General features: G+C 36.8%; 1 non-coding gene and 1 pseudogene across 1 annotated transcript; one reads left to right on the top strand and one right to left on the bottom strand.

The window, feature by feature from the left end:
- The first annotated feature begins 2,751 nt into the window (after window positions 1-2,751).
- LOC120361187 (U6 spliceosomal RNA) lies at window positions 2,752-2,860 on the top strand. The gene has a single exon (XR_005577533.1). It is a non-coding gene; the product is annotated as a U6 spliceosomal RNA (small nuclear RNA).
- Window positions 2,861-5,439: 2,579 nt separating this feature from the next.
- On the bottom strand, window positions 5,440-6,351 carry LOC120361133 (transcription factor BTF3 pseudogene; annotated as a pseudogene).
- Between the last annotated feature and the right edge of the window lie 13,831 nt (window positions 6,352-20,182).

Below are 20,182 nucleotides of genomic sequence, written 5' to 3'. Positions count from 1 at the left end.
CGATGACCACAGTGAATGTGAGGAGGCAGAGGAGTGTTTGCAAGGCAGAGAGCAGCACATCTGAAATCACAGAGGACTGAGAAGGAAGGGACTGGTTTTCATTTACTTCGTTTCTATATTGTATGTTGAAGTTCAAACATCTTAGAAAAGATTTTTACTTCATTTGAGAAATTTGTAATTTTGTGATTTATTTTATTATTTTTGCTGTTTTATGGGATGGAAACACACCACTGTTATTTGCCATAATTTGCAAAAGACAGCAAATGGTGGAATTTTTAGTGAAAAACCAAGCAAATGTACATGCTGTTGATAGGCTGAGACAGTACAATAGTTCTTGTTTAAAATAAAAACCTGAGTGTTCTAGAGTGGAATCTCAAGTCAGAAATATTAATAAGATTAACATAATTATTGGCATATAGGGAAAAATAACACAATTAATCAGGTAGAAAAGCAAATATTTGGACTAAACACCATGAAGAACATATAGTAGGATCCATTTTCTTTTATAATATAGAGTGTTTGTTATTTGTAATCTGATGTTTTTGATCTTGTAATCTTATATTAGCTAAAGGTTTTTCTATTAGTTTTATTAATTTTTGAAGTGTGGACTTTTAGTTTATGACTATTAGTATTGCCATTATTGCTATTATTATTTATTGTTTGCAGGCTGTAGATAGCTCTTATCTGACCCCTAGCTGATATGAATTACAATATATCAGACAAGGAAAGCAATGGGGAAATCTTCCTTTAAATCTTTGCCTACTTTAGATAAATGACCTCAGTACAGTTTCTTGGCCATCAAGGGACTATAAGTTAGCAACGTGTATTATGTCACACCCCAGGGGAACAAGAGACGTCCTTCTTGTCTCTTTCTTTTAGCCTTGCCGATAATTTACATACATGAACACTGGAGCACCCAAGATGCTTATAGACACAAGCGAGTACAAGTAAACGGTTATTACGTCTACATTGACAGGCAGGATATGAGATTGATAACGTGTATCAAACTAGCTGTTTAGTAATGACTTTATTAAAGTTCTTGAATGGAGTTATTTCTTTGTTATTTTAGAACAGCCCTCATGCTTCCTGTACATTACGACTCATCAGGTATTGTCAGTATTTTTCTTCGGCAAAATATTAATGTCTTCTTCACTCAAGATGTGTGTGTATGAGATGCAGAAGGTTATGCTATTTATCGTGGTTTGACAAGGTGTTTGTATTAAAAGGCCAGTTAATACTAAACTGATGTTTAAAATAATTGTAACCATTGAATCTTATACATTAGGTGAGAGTTCATAGTTTGGTTCAGGTACTTTGAAATAGCAAGAGTTAGTCCACATTTTAGCTAGAAATCAAGCAGAAGTCTAGGTTAGTTAGAAGTAGAATGCAAGATTCTTTCAGGACTTTTAAGACCTTTATCCCTAGGGATCTCAGTGTGCTTCATTTTATTCTAAGTATAATCCCCATGTATCAGATAAAAATAGAGCCACAGCTTTGACTTTTTTCTTCATTTCTTTTTCTTTTCTTTCTTTTCTTTTTCTTTTTTTTTTTTTAAATAGAGGCAAGGTCTCACTATGTTGCCTAGGCTGGTCTTGAACTCCTGAGCATAAGTAATCCTCCTGCCTCAGCCTGTCAAAGTGCTAGCCACCATGCCTGGCCTGACTTTTCTAATGAGTTATTGGGTCTTGAAATGTTCAATTTAGCAGAAAATCTTGTAGCGTCCCCTGGAGCTATCTCCTGTGTCTTCCTTCTTTGAATTTTCCAAGAAGCTAAGGTGTTTTCTAAGTCCAAGGAAGGCAATCTTTCTTTACAAGTCAGAAGGGAGAAAAAAGGCCCCTCTAATTATTCGTTGTTTCCACGGATTCACTTGCTTTATTGTTGCCCTTGTAACTGGTCCTGCAATCTGATCATGATTGACCTTTGCCACCAGGATGCATTCACTGATTCAGACCCCTCAGTTTTCATAGTGATTCATACATAGAGTTCAAAGCTGTGGTGTTTATTAGTTCATGTACTTCCCAGCACCCTGCTCTGGGAGCCAGGCCTCCTAGCTTTTCCCACCTAAATAGCAAATTGATGCTTCCCCTACACTAGAAACACGATTTGGAGTCCAATCTTAGCTGCACTTAGCCTAGGCCTTCATGGTCAGTTATCCTTTCAGACCCCTGGTGGTCTTTCCTATAACAAATATTAGAAAATTGTTCCCACCAGTCAGAGATGTTCAAATAATGTTGCAGGAAGAGATTAGGTTCCCTTTTCCTTTTGCTATCAGATTTGAATCTTGAGGCTTTTTTATATCTTGTGCAGCAGCTTTGGTTAGATAGCAGAAGGTTCCTTGTTATCTTTCCATAGAGCAGTGGGAACCAACTTGCAGTTGGCCCCTCAAGTTATCCATCTCTACAGTAATACAAATCTCCGAAGCTACTTGCATATCTACCTCAAGTTTTAATATATTTTAAAGTTCCAACTCACAGGAAGCCATTCAATAAAGTTCTCTGAATCTCAAGTAGGTGAGTTGGATTGAAAGGAGCTAAGCTTCATCTATGACTCCTGAGTATCCACGTTATTTGTAATCTGATGTTTTTGGTCTTGTAATCTTATATTAGCTAAAGGTTTTTGTATTAGTTTTAATTTTTGAAGTGTGGACTTTTAGTTTATGACTATTAGTATTTCCATTATTATTATTATTATTATTTATTGTTTGCAGGTTGTATTTATTGTTTTATCCATGTATAAAACAGGGCTTTGTACTTGCTTCAGCAGCATATACTTTAAAATTGGGTCAATAGAGAGCAGATAAGCATAAGCATGGCTGCTGCCTGAGGATGGCACACAGATTCATAAAGCATTGCGTATTTTGCATTGCCCCTGGAAGGTCATTTGAGTATTTGTTGACCAGCTCCAAGGAAGCAGTGTGAGTCAAAACAAAACAGGAGATACCCGATATTAAAATTGTGATTATCACTATAAAACTATTGATGTATGTTGATCTATGAAATAAGAACAGAGCTGAGTAATATATGGGGTGTTACATGCAAATATGCTGTTAGTAAATGTCTTGGAAATGGGAAAATGTCAACTTGCATTTCCTTCATAAACCTGAAAAACAATAAAAGCAGGTTTTTTTCTTGTACGTTAGTTGGAGAGGGCTGTGGAGATCCAGCATCCAGGCACAGATGTGCTGGCTCGGAGTCTGAGGCGGTAGAGAAGGAGTGGTGGTTGTTCAAGCCAGATTTTGACATCTGTTAATTTTCTGCTCTTGGTGTGATTGATGAGCTCAGTAATAGGGGACAATTATGTTATCTGTTTAAATGAGATATTTATATATATAAATTTAGTTATAAGTTACGAATTAGCTAAAATGTCCTGAATTATAAGCCACAATACATACAACTAATAAGCAAAATTAGCACTTAATAACATTTTATGAAAACTGCCATATTTGAATATTAGAACCTATGGAAAAACACACATCAAGCTTTATTTGGCCTATAAAATAGTTTCAGCAATAAAGTTCAAGAATAAATTATTTCATTGCTTTACTATTTCTCTGAAGATTTAAGTATGTAATCTTATTATATCTTCTTAACAACCTAGTGAAGTAAGGTAGCACAATCCTTATTTGTTAGAAGAAACCGTGGAGCCTAAGAGAAGCAACTTGCCTGAATACAAATACCTGTTGGTTACAGAGCAAGGACTTGTTCTGAGTGCAGGACACTTTGCATGATGTCCAGCTAACTACAGTTAATTTACTGAGCTGTGCTCCATTTATGAGTACTTCACCTTTTTTTTCTTTAATTAGAAGGTTAATAAAATTGTAAAGCCTAAAATTTTGAAGTATATGGGATAGAAATTAAAGTTCTGGTATTAGCACTTATATTGCCTGCAATGGTCTAAGAATTTAATATGTTTGGTAAATATTTTTTATTTCAGTATTAAAATGGCAGTTTTATTACTTTTTTATACATAGAATTTGACACCAATTTTGAAACATAAAAAGAAGATACTTCAATGCAAGTAAGACTTCTGATAGTAAATTTCTCATTTATCTTGTTGGTCCTCTTGATAAAAAAGAAAGTAAGATGTAAGATTAAGGTAGTTTTAATGGAAAAAGACCAGTTTAAATTACAAGTAAATATATGTATATACATGTATGTAAATTAATTTTCAAAATTTAACTTCTTTAGTTTGGAATTCAGAGTTATTTAAGAAGGTAGTTATATCTAATTTATAATCTGAAACAGTATTGTCTGAAAAAAAATAATTTACCTACTTACAATCCCTAAAATTCTATATAATATTTTTTGCATAAGAAAAAAGATTGTTAAGTTAGCATGTTGTATGTTTTCTCTATAGTCACATTATAACAAACTGAAGTTGTTATACATAGGGATCTTCTGTTTCATTTTTATAATAAATTGTTTGTATTTAGTAAATAAAGAATTACAGTAGACCCATGAATAATGTGGGGGTTACGGACTCTAATCACTGTGCAGTTGAAAATCTGAGTATAACATTTAATTTCCCCATCTTAGCTACTTGTAACCCACCATTGACTGGAAGCCTTCCTGATAACATAAACAGTCCATTAAAACCTATTTTATTTGTGCTGCATTATTATGTACTGTGTTCTTACAACAAAGTAAGCTAGAGAAATGACGCTATAAGAAGGAAAATCATCAGAAAAATATATCGAGTTTTCATAAAACGTAAGTGGATCCCCACAAAGGTCTTCGTCTTCATTATTTTCAGGTTGATTAGGCTGTGGAGGAAGAGGAGAGGTGGATCTTGCTGTCTACGGATTTCAGAGGCATAAGAAAATCTGCATGTAAGTAAACCCCTGCAGTTTGAATCCTTCCTGTTCAAGGGTGAACTGTATTATGTATTAATCTGTGTCACTAAAAAAGTAACTATCTTTAGAACTGGGAATTCAACAATCCCTTTCTCGTACCGTAAGTAAATTGCAATAAGAACTGTAAAATTGAACCAACATGCACCCATACAAATAGGAGATTATGTTTTGGAGATACCTACTGAGTGCAGAAGACAGAAAAACAATTCCTTTGTGAGAAGTACAAGTTATGTTACATATTTTTACATAGGCAAAATGGTTTTATCTGTCATAGTTTACACACACACACACACAGCACATATACACACGTACATGTGATCTTGCACGTGCATATGTACACACTGAGAAGTTAAAAGTCCTGCTGATTCTTTATGAACAAATCCACTATTTGCAGCGAGCAGCAGATAACGCATCCTATACTTTGGATGCAGTTCTTTGATGAACTGCCTTTAATGGGTGCACCATGTTTCTAGTTTTACAAGAAATAAAAAGATTAGAAGCAAGTAAAAGGAACTCTATCATCAGTAGTGGACTGCTGTACTTTACTCGGTGGTCATATGTTTTTTTTTTTTTTTTATACTACACTGTGATTTTAAATCTTTAATCAAATTCCAAAGGTTATCAGCCATATTACATGCCATGATTAGCTTTCTATAAGCAATTTTGTTTACTGTGTACAGATTGGTGTCAATGAAATAAAAAATAAAACTGAATACTAGGCAAAGAACTTTATTAACCTTGGTTTCAAACTTGATTCCCCGGCTTCTTCGGCTTAATTAGCTGCAAAGAATGAATTGTGTATAAGCAAAAAACTGAAAAGAGCTGCAGTGTCCAAGGGGCTTGGGCTTAAAAATATTAGAGATCTATATTTTATCAGATCCATAAACAAAAATTTCTTAAAAAGCAGTCATAATATAAAATAGCAGCTCCCAGTAACTTCTTCAAGTTTTATCTTCAGAAGTTGACTCAATTCAGTTTGCCTCATTCTTGGAAGCCTCATCAAAATTCTCCACAAGATCTGGAACTTCATCCTCATCCTCCTCTCCAGGAGGAAGTGGTGCTTTTCCATCCACAGATTGTTTGGGCAGAGCTTCAGCCAGTCTCCTTAAACTAGTCAGACTGTCTGCCCCAAGCTGGTTTCGGATGCTGGGTAGCATTTCTGTCAGCTGCTTTGTCTCAGCATGGCCTGTAATGGTGAAAGTGTTTGCTGCCAGAGATGCCTGAACTTTAGGGTTGTTAAAGTGGATCACTGTTCCTTGGTTTGTAAACATATTCACCTCTTCAATACCAGAGATATTGTTTACCCCTAACTTCTTTAAGTAGAACTGAAGTTTTTTATCATCTGCTGTGGCTGTTCTATGAACCACCTTCTTCTTTCTGCGAGCAGTTCCTTTCCCACCAATGCGCACTTGTGCCTGCAGTTTGGCGAGTTTTTCCTGGTTCATGATTGTTTCTTTCATCTTGTTGGAGCGGATAAGGGGTTGCAACTAGGGTTGGTGCTCAAGGGGTCTCGGGTGGACCAGCTGAGATTAGGCGCACACACACGGGAACGCAAGATGGCAGCTACGGTCATATGTTTTTCTCCAGGTATACAAGTTACTTGAATGATGAGTTCTCCAGTTATACAAATTACTTAAATAATTAATTATTATTATTATTATAAGAAATGGGGTACCTCTATGTTGCTCAGGCTAGAATACAGTGTCTATTCAGTGGTACAATTACAGCTCACTGTAGCCTTGAACTCCTGGACTTAATCAGTCCTCCTACCTCATCCACCTGAGTACCTGGAACCATAGTCATATGTGGTTACATCTAGCTGGATACACAATTATTTACTGATTGATTTGTTTACCTGTTTATTTTTGAGACAGTGTCTCCCTCTGTTGCCAGTACTTGAGTGTAGTGCTGCAGTCTTGGCTCCCTGCAACTTCTGCTTCTTGGCCTTAAATGATCCTTTCTCCTCAGCCTCCCAAGTAGCTGGGACTACAGGCATACACCACCATGCTTAGCTATTTTTATTTTTTTTATTTTTTGAGACGGAGTTTCGCTCTTGTTACCCAGGCTGGAGTGCAATGGCACGATCTCGGCTCACCGCAACCTCCGCCTCCTGGGTTCAGGCAATTCTCCTGCCTCAGCCTCCTGAGTAGCTGGGATTATAGGCACGCGCCACCATGCCCAGCTAATTTTTTGTATTTTTAGTAGAGACGGGGTTTCACCATGTTGACCAGGTTGGTCTCGATCTCTCGACCTTGTGATCCACCCGCCTCGGCCTCCCAAAGTGCTGGGATTACAGGCTTGAGCCACCGCGCCCGGCCAGCTATTTTTATTTTTAAGGGGTGTGTGTGTGTGTGTGTGTGTGTGTGTGTGTATTTGTTTATTTTTTAGATGAAGTCTCACTGTATTGCCCAGGCTATTCTGAACTTCCGAGCTCGAGTAATCCTGCATCAGCCTCCCAAAATGCTAGGATTTCACAGGTGTGAGCTACTGCACCTGGTCTGCACAATTGGTATAAAAAGAAGTTAGACCCCAAATGAGTTGCAGAAAATTGACTACCTTTTTCTTTTTTGAAACATTCATACTGTAGAACATATTGTCAATCATCTTTTTTTATTCTGGTTAAACTAGGATTGCTGCTTTCTCACATTATTTTCTGAAATAATTGTTTTATTCCTTTCATGGCTTTATTCAGTTAGATAGAGAAATACAAGAATCTCCAAGTCAAATATCAAGGAGAAAAAAGAAAATAAAAGAAAAACAGATTAGGGAAAGTTATTCTGTGAAATAACCATCTGAAGACAGTCATGTATATCATATCAACTTAATAAAAATCTTATATGATGCATTTGTGTCAAGAGTTTCCAAGACCACCTCTGGATTTGGTGATTCACTAGGTCTCACAGTACGCAGAAAATAGTCATACTCAGATCTTTAATTTATTACAATGAAAGGGTACAGGCAAAATTAGAGGGAAAATGTGCATGTGGTCAAGTCTGGAGGAAACCAGGCACAAGTTTCCAGGAGTTCTCTCCTGTGGAGTTCCCAGGAACTGCTTAATTCTCCCAGCCTCACATTTTGGCAACACATGTGCAGTGATGTCTGCCAGTACCAGAATGTCGTTAGAGACTCAGTACCCAAGTTTTTAAAATGGAGGTTACTCTCCCTCACATGTACCCAAATTCCAGACTCCCAGAAGGAAAGCGTCTATTCCGAGTAACCACATTGTTTCTGTAAACACTTTAGACACAGTGAGGCATTCTTCTCAGGGAATGGTGGAACCCTCTCAATCCAATTTCCTAAACACCTGCCAAGGGGCCAGCCTTGCACACGGGCCTTTCTTTCTGAGGATGTCAGTCTTTTGCCTGCTATATGAAATCTTTTCTGCACAAAAGTTTTAGCCCCAATTTAATTTTTGGTGTTGCTTAAAAAATTCATTTTAACAGCAAATCATATTGGATAAGGTAACTTGGCACTAGTTTCTGTTGTATGGTCCATCCTAAGTTGCAATGCTGGTTACTTTTTTGAGTTTTGGTGACTAACAGATATTTCATTGTAAGTTACCATAGGAATATTAGGTAATTACAATCTGTCCTCCTTATCTCATTTCAGTAAAATTGTTAAGTAAGCCTAATAATTTCTGAGTTAAAATTAGAATAAAAATTGTCTTTTATTTTCATTATATGAATAATCTAGTTTTCATATTGTGCTAAATCCCTGTTTAGAATTGTGAAATAAGATAAAATATTGAATCATTTAATCAATATTTTCTTGCCTGAGCATGCAATTAAATTTGTTTTACATACTTTAAATACATCAATTAGAGAAATGCCTACATGCTATTACTTTGGTCTTTAATGGTGTCCAATTTTGGGGGTCATGATGTCTTTTTTCAATATATCATAATAACAGGTTCAGTGAATATTTTTTATTTTTCATTGTAGTTTTTGTTCTGGAAATCCTGAGATGCATAGACAATGAGAATCTTTTCTAGATCAATAACTTTCTTTCTTAGAGCAGTTTTAGGTTCACAGCAAAACTGAGAGGAAGGTACAGATGTTTCTCAATATTTTTCATGCCTTCCACATATGCATGGCCTTTCCCGTTACTATATTTTGCACCAAAGTGGTACATTTGTTACAATTGATCACCTACATTGACACATTATAATTATTCAAAGTTCATAGTTGACATCAGGCTTCATTCTTAATACTGTACATTCTGTGAATTTGGACAAATGTATACTGATATGTATCTATTATTTTAATATTATAGACAGAACTGTTTCAATGCCCTAAAAATTCTCAGCACTATGCCTGTTCATCTCTCCCTTTCTTCCTAGCAACTCCAGCCACTGATCTTTTCTTTTCTTCATAGTTTTACTTTTTTTCAGAAGAGTCATGTAGTTGAAATAATACAGTGGATATATTTTGACTAGTTAAAAAATTAAAGTTCTAGGCCAGGCGCGGTGGCTCATACCTATAATCTCAGCACTTTGGGAGGCCGAGGCAGGTGGATCACGAGGGCAAGAGATCGAGACCATCCTGGTCAACATGGTGAAACCCTGTCTCTACTAAAAATACAAAAATTAGCTGGACATGGTGGTGCATGCCTGTAGTCCCAGCTACTCAGGAGGCTGAGGCAGGAGAATTGCTTGAACCCAGGAGGTGGAGCTTGCAGTGAGCTGAGATCACGCCATTGCACTCCAGCCTGAGTAACGAGCGAATCGCAAAAAAAGAAAAAGAAAAAAAAACCTCAAAAAGTCAAAAAAAGAAAAAAAAATTAAAGTTCTATGGTAATTGAATATAGTCATTTAAGATGTGCTTTTTCCTTTTGTTTTTCTTCCATTTCTTTAATCATAAGATCTGATGACAAGTGCTTTACATATTTAGAAAACATGTTCTGTGTAGATATTTGCCACATAATGGAAAGCGTTGAGGAACATGACACCATGCGTTCACACGCAGCACAAACTGGAGCATCTTGGTTTATGGGGTGGGTTCAGATGGACTCTCTGTTCCTTGGAAGGGAACAAGTTCAAGAGGTTGTACTTTATAAAACCGGAATCACAAAGTCCTCCATACGTACTTTCAGTTGGAAATAAGACCAGGCAGTGAATGCTACAGGTAAATACCCAGGCTCCTCACTGATTCTCTTCCTTTGAGGGATGAGTTTGAAAACATTCTGTATTATGATGACAAGACTCACCTATGACTAGATTCTTTGTCATGAGGGATGGCAAGGAATTCACACGATTTTGCTTTATATGAGGTTGGAAAAGAATTTTTTTTCTCCTGCTAGGGAGAAGGGAAAGCATTGGCACATTCTGGTAGCAAGAGGGCCCTGATAGTTTTCTTTCTCTATGTATTTTTACATCAGATAGTACTGCCTGGCAGCCTGCTACACCTCCCAGTGTTTCTTAAGCTTCTCTCTGAATGTGAGGTGTGATTCCGAGTGGATAAGCTCTTAAAGGAGTGATGTTTCCAGTGGTTCTTTCTGTGGGAGGTAAAATGGCAGGTGAATTTGGGCCTTGTTATACGTAGAGCTGAGCATATAGCTACAGCTAAGTAAACCACCCAGCACCTTCCTCAGAAGAGTATTAGCCAGAGTAACACATGGATCTCTCTTGAGCTCTTCTCCACTGGCAGCTGGAAAGTTTTTGCAAGGATCCTTGTTTCTCGTGTGATTCCTACGTTTTGCTGCCTTCTGGTGATAAGTTTTTTGTCCTTACCTGAACTGTTTTAACTGCAGAGCTACGGAGGCTGTGTTGTGTTCAACAAAATAAGTGCCGTAGTTCCCCCTTAAATGTAGAAGATATATTTTAAATGTGTCTTCTACATTTAAGGGGGAACTACTCCCAGTAAATGTCTGAAGCCACAAACAGTACTGAATCACATGCCCTTTTTTGTACACATATATATCTAATAGCATTTAAGTTATAAATTAGGCACAGTAAGAAATTAGCAACAATAACTCTGAATAAGATATATAGTTATGGTTCTCATCCTTTTTCCTGTGATGATGTGAAGTGATACCATGCCTGTGAAATGAGATGCAGTGAGGTCAATGATGTAGGCATTGTAATGCAGTGTTAGGCCACTATGCACTCCCTGAATCTAAGTCAGAAACAAAGATCATGAGCTGTGAGTAACCCTGGATCTTCAGGCTTTCATGATGATGTTGGCTGGCAACAGGAGACCGTGTTGATGATTACTGGGTGAACAGCATCTGCAGGGTGGATGTATTGAACAAAGGGATAATTCACATCCTGGTCTAGGTGGAGGGGGCTAAAGGTTTCATTGCACTTCTCAGAATGGCACACAGAAACTTATGACATGTTTATTTCTTAGGTTTTCCATGTGATGTTTTTGGAATACAGTTGACTATTAGCTGTAACCACAGAAATAAAAACTGCGAATGTAAATTCTGTGTTTGAACGTTGACTCATTTCTTGGTATACAATTCTTAAAATCGTTAGAAATTACAAACTGATGTCTTTTTGTACGCTCATGATTGATGGCTGGAAGCCCCTACGTAGATTCAGGATGGCAACTGGTCATTATCATGAAGACATTGATTAGAGGGTTGAGATCGTCTGTCTCACTCTGCAGACTCTGGGGCAAAGAGAAAGCCTGAAGGTTTTCAGTCACCAGCGGCCAGTGCTTTACTTAAATCAGTGGTGCATCTGTAATAAAGCTTTTATAAAGACCCAAAGGGACTGGGCTTAGAGAGCTTCCAGTTCGCTAAATTCATTGAGGTTCCTGGAGGATGCTGCGTCCTGGGAGGGCATGTAATCTTTGTCGCACTTCCCCCACACTTTCCACTGTGCCTTGGAGGGCACCGGGCACCCTCGGAGCCGCGGAGCCAAATGAGCCTCAGCTGCTTGATTGGTGGAGCCTGTGAGTGATTTAACTCACTAAGTCAGGTGTATAGTGTTGTTGTTTTTAACGTTCACCTTTAAAACATGGTGTGTTATACATTCCAGGAGGTCCCTACTGAGAGAACGCATTCCCTTATCGAAAATGCCGGGAAGTCATTTTCAGTAGGCGAAAATTTCTCAGATAAAACTGTCCGTTTTACATAGATTGGTTCTTTACTGAAGGGTTTAGAGGGAAGCTTGGAAGTGGGAAGTGGGTTTTGTGTTCTTGAATGAGAAGACGCATTTTTCTCAAAATGTGAGCTCTTTCTGTGTGTATCAGTTGTACGTAAACTGAATGAAAATATCAAGGTTTTAACATTTTTGCGCGACACCTGCTGTCTTTTACTATTGTGATGACGTTTTAAATTGTATAATGGACTGAAAAAATACTGGCTTCTCTAGATACTAAAATGTGCTACTAATTTCTAGAATTAATTGTTACTAACAGCTGAAAATACAGATAAATGCATAGAACAGAAAAGAAAATCCAGAAACGCTGAAATGATACAAAATATATGTAAGGATTGATAATGTTCATATATATGAATAGGAAAGGATGAATTATTAATGAAAAAATGCCTGCTCTTTGAAGAAAACTAAAGAAATTTTATATCACAAACATGAGTGACTGATGGAACACAGATTGAAACTTTTACATATGCAAGTGAGAAAAGTATCAGAAGGAAACACAAATGCTTATTTTACAGATATATTATGTTGACAAGGGCCTTCCTAAGAATGACCTCAGAGGCAGGCATTCTGAAGGTTCATTTAGCAAACTAAAAATGAATTTAAGCTTTATCGCCCATCTTTCAAACAAAAGAATTTCTGAAGTAAGAAAATAGTAGAAGATAAACTTTAACTGCCTTTTCAAAAGTTTATCAGTCTTAAACACTAATATTAATCATCGGAAAGTCTGATTAGCATATATTTTCTAAATATAAGTATTGAATAAAATGATCCATACCTATTCATTTGAATCATGAGTTTCCTTTGGCTTCAAGGTGTTTGAAAAATCAAAGAATTGATTTGTTTTTTGTTTGTTTGTTTGTTTCTTTTTTTTCTTTGGGGACAGAGTTTCGCTCTTGTTACCCAGGCTGGAGTACAATGGCACGATCTCTGCTCACTGCAACCTCTGCCTCCTGGGTTCAGGGAATTCTCCTGCCTCAGCCTCCCGAGTAGCTGGGACTACAGGCACGCGCCACCATGCCCAGCTGATTTTTTTTTTTTTTTTTTTTTTAGTAGAGATGGGGTTTCACCTTGTTGACCAGGATGGTCTCGATCTCTTGACCTCGTGATCCACCCGCCTCGGCCTCCCAAAGTGCTGGGATTATAGGCGTGAGCCACCGCACCCTGCCCAAGAATTAATTTGTTTAAAAAAATCTGTTACTGGCCGGGCGCGGTGGCTCACGCCTGTAATCCCAGCACTTTGGGAGGCCGAGGCGGGTGGATCACGAGGTCAAGAGATCGAGACCATCCTGGTCAACAAGGTGAAACCCCGTCTCTACTAAAAATACAAAAACTAGCTGGGCATGGTGGTGCATGCCTGTAATCCCAGCTACTCAGGTGGCTGAGGCAGGAGAATTGCCTGAACCCAGGAGGCGGAGGTTGCGGTGAGCCGAGATCGCGCCATTGCACTCCAGCCTGGGTAACAAGAGCGAAAACTCCATCTCAAAAAAAAAAAAAAAAAATCTGTTACTGTTATTTCAGTGTTCTTTCTCCATACTACCTTTAAGGACTGAAATGTATTTAAGTGCCAGTTATAGCCCTAGAACTGCCCTAGACCTGCTAAGTATAGCATATGCTATTTAATGTAAGGACTTATGGATTGTGTGATGCCCCATTATTACATATGACGTTAAAATAATTTTTAAAGTGCTACCAATTATAGTTGTAATAAATCTTGAATTTTAAGTGACATTCAAATATCAGAGGTGTTAAAATGTGACCTAGTCTTTAAGTCATCCCACAAAGTAGGTTTAATTGAAGTAATTAAAAAATTTTACTTAATTAAAATTTTTTTGTTAAGTAGTAATAATAGAAATAATGCTAGAACTCTGGGAGGCTGAGGTGGGAGGATTGCTTGATGCCAGGAGTTTGAGACCAGCCTGAACAACAAAATGAGATTCTTATTCTACATAAAATTTTAAATTAGTAGCTGGGCATGCTGGTGCACATCTGTAGTCCCAGCTACTCAGGAGGCTGGGGATGGAGGATCGCTTGAGCCCAGGAGTTCCATGCTACAGTGAGGTATGATTACACCATCGCACTCCAGCCTGGGCAAAAGAGTGAGACCTTCTTTCCAAAAACAAAAATCTAGCAATTTTGAGTCGTTGCTGTAGGAACTATTTTAAATAGTTTACATAGTTTCTCATTAAGCATCATGATGTCCTGTGAGAGCTCTTATTGTTGTTTTTACTAATGAGGAAGTTGAGGCACAGAAAGGCTAATAGCTGGTAAATGACAGAGTTTAAAATAGGACTGAAACCTCAGTTGAACTGAATGCAAAGACTGAGCTTTTTCTATTCAAATAGGCTGCCGTTTTCATTAAGGTAGTGAGGAATAAGAGCTAGTAGGTATTGTACTTTCTTCAAGAAAAATAAGGAAGAGGAAAATCATGCAGTTCAATGTTTACATTTCCGTGAATGACTGTATGTTTTGAGATATCGCACTACAGCTTGCTAAAAGGTCCTCTTACTGTTGTGCTACTGCTCTGCATTTGGCCTGTGCCAGTGGCTGTGTAAAAGTGGTCACTCTCCTGGTGAAAAAATGCCAGGTTGATATTTGTGACAAACGAAACAGAACACCTTTAATACAGGTACATAGTAGCCAACTTTTCACCATCACATGGGTTTGATTTATATATATATAATTAAATGTATCTTATTTAAATATAACTAGTTGGTGAAACCTGTGGAATGTGTATTTTGAATTCTTAGAATTTACAATCTATTTCTTGATCTAATATGGACAGGCTGTACATTTCCAGGAAGAGATTTGTGCCATCATTCTGCTGAAACATGGCACCAAACCACATCTTAAGGTTATCTATGGCATCACTGCTCTCCGTTATACTGGGTATAATGAGAAGAAAAACTGCTGAAAGACAAACTGTTTTCTCGTGATGCAAATATTGAAGCAATGGACAAGGTGTAGATCAACTTTCTTTTCAAAATCTTTGTTTTAACCTTGACATAGGTAAGGGTCAATGTTTTATATTTGGAAGCCCAAGCATTCCCTGAATGCAAGCAAATTAAGTTATTTTGAAATAAATTATTTATCCAAAATTGTATTTTAAATAATGATACTTTCAAAGAAGCATTAAAGGGCACAACTTTTTAAAATATACTTTGGAAAATATTTGTGAATGTACTTAAAGATAAAACCTTTTCAATTTTTTTAAATGCAGGATTTTTCCCCCTAATTAATGTAAAACAACACAGGAAAGAAAATATGCCCTGAAAATAGGCTTTATCTTAAAACTCAAAACTAATGCAACTTAGAATAAATGGGCATCTTGCTGCTGCTGACAATTTTCTAAAAAACTGATGTGTCCTCTCTCAGTGGCGAGGCCTAAGAGGGAAAAATAGAAAGGGAAAAGGAGAGCCATCAGGACTACGCAGGTCGCTTGGAAATTAGGTAATAAGGGAAAATGCCAAGAAGAGATTTTTTTAGTTTCTTGTTCTTCCATTCTTCCAGTTCATGTGTTCAGACAAGGTGGTCTTTAGCTTTGGGGCTAATAAATTTTGGTTTGAAAGAGAGGTTGAAACATTCGTAGAGATTAATTTTAGGAGAACTCTGAGGAAAGCATATTGGCAGTGAACATGTGGTGGCAAAATGAGAAACACTTCAACAGAAGATGAAACAAATTATGAACGGACTTATTACCCATCCAGGCAGAAACAGCCACTTAGATCTAAGAGTCCAAACTTTCCTCTCAAATCTAGAATGTCTTGATAGAAAGGTGGGAGATAAGGAGCTTATTGGTAACAAAATTAAGTTGGATTTTGAGTTTATTTGTCCCTGATCTACTCATACCCATGAAAATTAAATGTAGGTTTAATAAATGACTCTATCTCCTACTCTTCTTTTTTTGGCCACATCTCCAACTGATAAAGGGAATTAGCCATGTAGGTGAGGGGTGAGACTGAAGTGATTGCCTGCTGAACTAAGTCTCAGAATTGTGCATTATTATCATGACCTGAGCAAATTCTGTTAAAAATCTAAAATTTTAGGCTTTCCCCTGAAGCGTTTGATATAATAGATCTAATAAGGCCTGAATATGTATGTTTAAAAATATTTTCTGGAATCTGGGCATAGTGAGTGGCATGTTCCTTTAGTCCCAGCTTGAGCCTGAGTTTGATTCCAGCTTAAGCAATGTAGTGAGACTCCTATCTCTAATCACAATAACAGCAACAAACAAACAAAACCTCCAGGTTTTTGATACACTCTTGTTTAAGAACCCAGAGTAGATAAGTGCAATATGTACATTTCTGTATCTCAGAAAATGTAAAACATCTCTAGAAGAATTGTTTGCTAGGTACTGCTTTCTTCAATGTTCTCCTTTTCAGTAAGATTAGCATATGTTACCTTTCTCTATGTCTGTGACTGGGAAGTGAAAGGGAATATTATTGGCAGTATCTCTCAGCTTACAGAATAACGCCTTTTCTTCTCCACCATTAATCATTCACTGCCATTCAGAGAGACTTTAAAAACTTGCTTATGGGTTATCTTTCAATAAGTAGAGGCTGACTCTTTAATGATTTCATGTCCGTTTGTCACTATACAGGTGATTATGTGCTAACAAATGTTCATTACAGTTGGGTTTTCTGAATTAAAATAATAGCCAATCCTCAATTTTTTTTTAGTTGATGTTGTATTATGAACTATCTCAGTATGTCTGTTAAGTTTATAGATCTTTAGCATGACCAGGATGACAGCTTTACACACTGAAATCCATGAAGTTGATATAAATTTGATATAAGTCAAAATTCTCTTGATTAAAAGAATTTCCATAGAAGTTATTTTAATAATTTAGTTGTGGCAGTCATATAAACTATCTATTTGGCTAACAATCTGGGAAAATTATATACAAATAGATTGTAAATGAATACATGTTGGAAAAATTCTTCAAGTGGGTATTATGAGTGTGAACAGCAATTTTTATTATATATGAGGGCCTGTTTTTTTGGTTAAACATATGATACTAGAGAGAGAAAATGTTATACACAATCATTTAGTTACACATTCATAGCAAATATAAAAACAAAAGGGCTATATTCTAAATGTGCACAGATTTGTTTCTCTGTATAAATTGAGTCAACATGTAAAATTTAGAAGACTTGTGCAGAAATCTGGACTTCACACTTGTCCTAAAAAATCAAATATGGTGACCCTGAGTTTCTATCACTGTTGGCCTGCTGTGCGGAGGATGCTTCTTTATAAAAGGCATATATTCTCCGGTTTGCTACTGTACCCACATCAGTACTTTCCATACTCAGAAAACCTTCCTTTGTCCTTGTAAGTATTTGAGTTTAAAACTTTTATGTTGTAGTATATTTTTGATAAAGATTTCAAGGCTTTTAAGTCAGTGCATATTTCTTTATAACATAGAATCTCTTGATTATATAGATCCCTCAGTTATAGGGTTGAATTTTAGAATTTAGTTTAAAACTCTTTTTCTTTATAGCAAAAATAATCATCTTCCCATATGAATGCCTGGAAGTTGTATTTAGGTTATTCCTGGTTATAGTTGGATAGTTTATGAATATTGCACACATTACATCTTTCTCCTCAGCAATCTTCCTTAAAAATGCAAGTGACTTACTGACTTTCATTGTGCTAGAAATAACCCATATGGATCAGTATGAGAACTTTTATTGATAAGGCATTATATTTGTATTTGCTTTATATTTACCCTAAAATAAAAAATAATTTTGAATAGCCATTTAAATGGAAATCAATACAAATGGATTTAAAAAGTAGAGTTGCATTAGGTTCCCAGCATTACCATTAAAATTGAGAATAGAATTTCTTACTGAGCTTTGGTTTTTCACTATTTACTTTTAAGAATTTTAAACTGCCGGGCACGGTGGCTCAAGCCTGTAATCCCAGTACTTTGGGAGGCCGAGGTGGGTGGATCACGAGGTCGAGAGATCGAGACCATCCTGGTCAACATGGTGAAACCCCGTCTCTACTAAAAATACAAAAAATTAGCTGGGCATGGTGGCGCGTGCCTGTAATCCCAGCTACTCAGGAGGCTGAGGCAGGAGAATTGCCTGAACCCAGGAGGCAGAGGTTGTGGTGAGCCGAGATCGCGCCATTGCACTCCAGCCTGGGTAACAAGAGCGAAGCTCCGTCTCAAAAAAAAAAAAAAATTTTAAACTTCTCTTTCTTACAAAGAACATACTGAGCTTTATAACAGTTAAGATAAAAATCTGTTCTCTTAGCTGGGTGTGGTGGCTCAAGCCTGTAATCCTAGCATTTTGGGAGGTGGAGGCAGGTGGATCCCTTGAATTCAGGAGTTTGAGATCAGCCTGGCCAACATGGTGAAACCCCATCTCTATTATTTAAAAAACAAAAACAAAAACAAATCTGTTCTCTTGTATTGAAAGAAACCCATGGACTATTTAATAGTATGGAAAATATGTATATTGGAAGCCAATTACTCTTAATTTAGAGCTCATTTCCTTAGTGACCCATTTGGAGCAGGAATGCCTGACACTGGCATCTGGGATCCTAACATCATTGCTAGAAGTAAATCAAGCAAGTTTGTACCACCTAGAGGAAACCTCCAACTGTATTGGGAAGCTCTGAAAACTGTATCTCTGAAACTCTTAATTCCTGAAATGTTAATATTTGCCACAAAAAGTATTGTCAAATGGATATTAGGTCAATTTGAGGAGATTTCTCGTTATGGGTTATAAAATACAGTTTTATAATACTTCTCATATGCAGATTGTCATGGAGTCTTTCTTTTGGGATACAATAAGCAAATATTCTTTGGAATATAGTTTAAGAAACACTGCTCTAGGGATAATAATTTAGATCACTAATTTATGTAAAACACTTAAAGTATTTGCTACTATGTTTTAGGTTTGGGGGGCTATAGAGATAAAAGATACAGTACTTACCCTCAAGAAGCTCTTGAATTCAGGGGGAAACAATGAAGTGATTATAATATTCCATGCTAAGTGCTGTGTGGGGAGGAAGGGGAGGGGTGTTGTAAGGCAGAGAGCAGCACATCAGAAAGCCTGGAGGAGTGAGAAGGAAGGCACTGGTTTCATTTACTTCCTTTCTATATTGTATGTTGAAGAGAAGATTTTTACTTCATTTGAGAAATTTGTAATTTTGTGAATTATTATTTTTGCTGTTTTATAGGATGGAAACACACCACTTTTATTTGCTATAATTTGCAAGATACAGCAAACGGTGGAATTTTTTAGTGTAAAACCAAGCAAATGTACATGCTGTTGATAGGCTGAGACAGTATAGTAGTTCTTGTTTAAAATAAAAACCTGAGTGTTCTAGAGTGGAGTCTCAAGTCAGAAATATTAATAAGATTAACATAATTATCAGCATGTAGTGAAAAATATCAACACGAATAATCAGGTAGAAAAGCAAATATGTGGACTAAGCAACATAAAGAACATGGAGGAGGATAGATTCTCTCTTATAAAGTGTTATTTGTAATCTGATGATTTTGGTCTTGTAATCTTATATTAGCTAAAGGTTCTTAGTTTTATTAAGTTTTGAAGTGTGGACTTTTAGTTTATGACTACTAGTATTGCCATTATTACTATTATATTTATTTTTTTTCAGGCTGTAGATAGCTCTTATCTGACCCCTAGCTGATATGAATTACAATATATCAGACAAGGAAAGCAGTGGGGAAATCTTCCTTTAAATCTTTGCCTACTTTAGATAAATGACCTGAGCACAGTTTCTTGGCCATCAAGGGACTATAAGTTAGCAACGTGTATTATGTCACACCCCAGGGGAACAAGAGGCGTCCTTCTTGTCCCTTTCTTTTAGCCTTGCCGATAATTACATACATGAACACTGGAGCACCCAAGATGCTTATAGACACAAGCGAGTACATGTAAACGGTTATTACGTCTACATTGACAGGCAGGATATGAGATTGATAACGTGTGTCAAACTAGCTGTTTAGTAATGACTTTATTAAAGTTCTTGAATGGAGTTATTTCTTTGTTATTTTAGAACAGCCCTCATGCTTCCTGTACAGTATGGCTCATCAGGTATTGTCAGTATTTTTCTTCAGCAAAATATTAATGTCTTCTTCACTCAAGATGTGTGTGTATGAGATGCAGAAGGTTATGCTATTTATCGTGGTTTGACAATGTGTTTGTATTAAAAGTCCAGTTAATACTAAACTGATGTTTAAAATAATT

The sequence above is a fragment of the Saimiri boliviensis genome, chromosome 4 (genome assembly GCF_048565385.1).
Source record: "Saimiri boliviensis isolate mSaiBol1 chromosome 4, mSaiBol1.pri, whole genome shotgun sequence".
Lineage (NCBI taxonomy): Eukaryota > Metazoa > Chordata > Mammalia > Primates > Cebidae > Saimiri > Saimiri boliviensis.
This window is presented reverse-complemented; position numbering and strand designations above follow the sequence as displayed.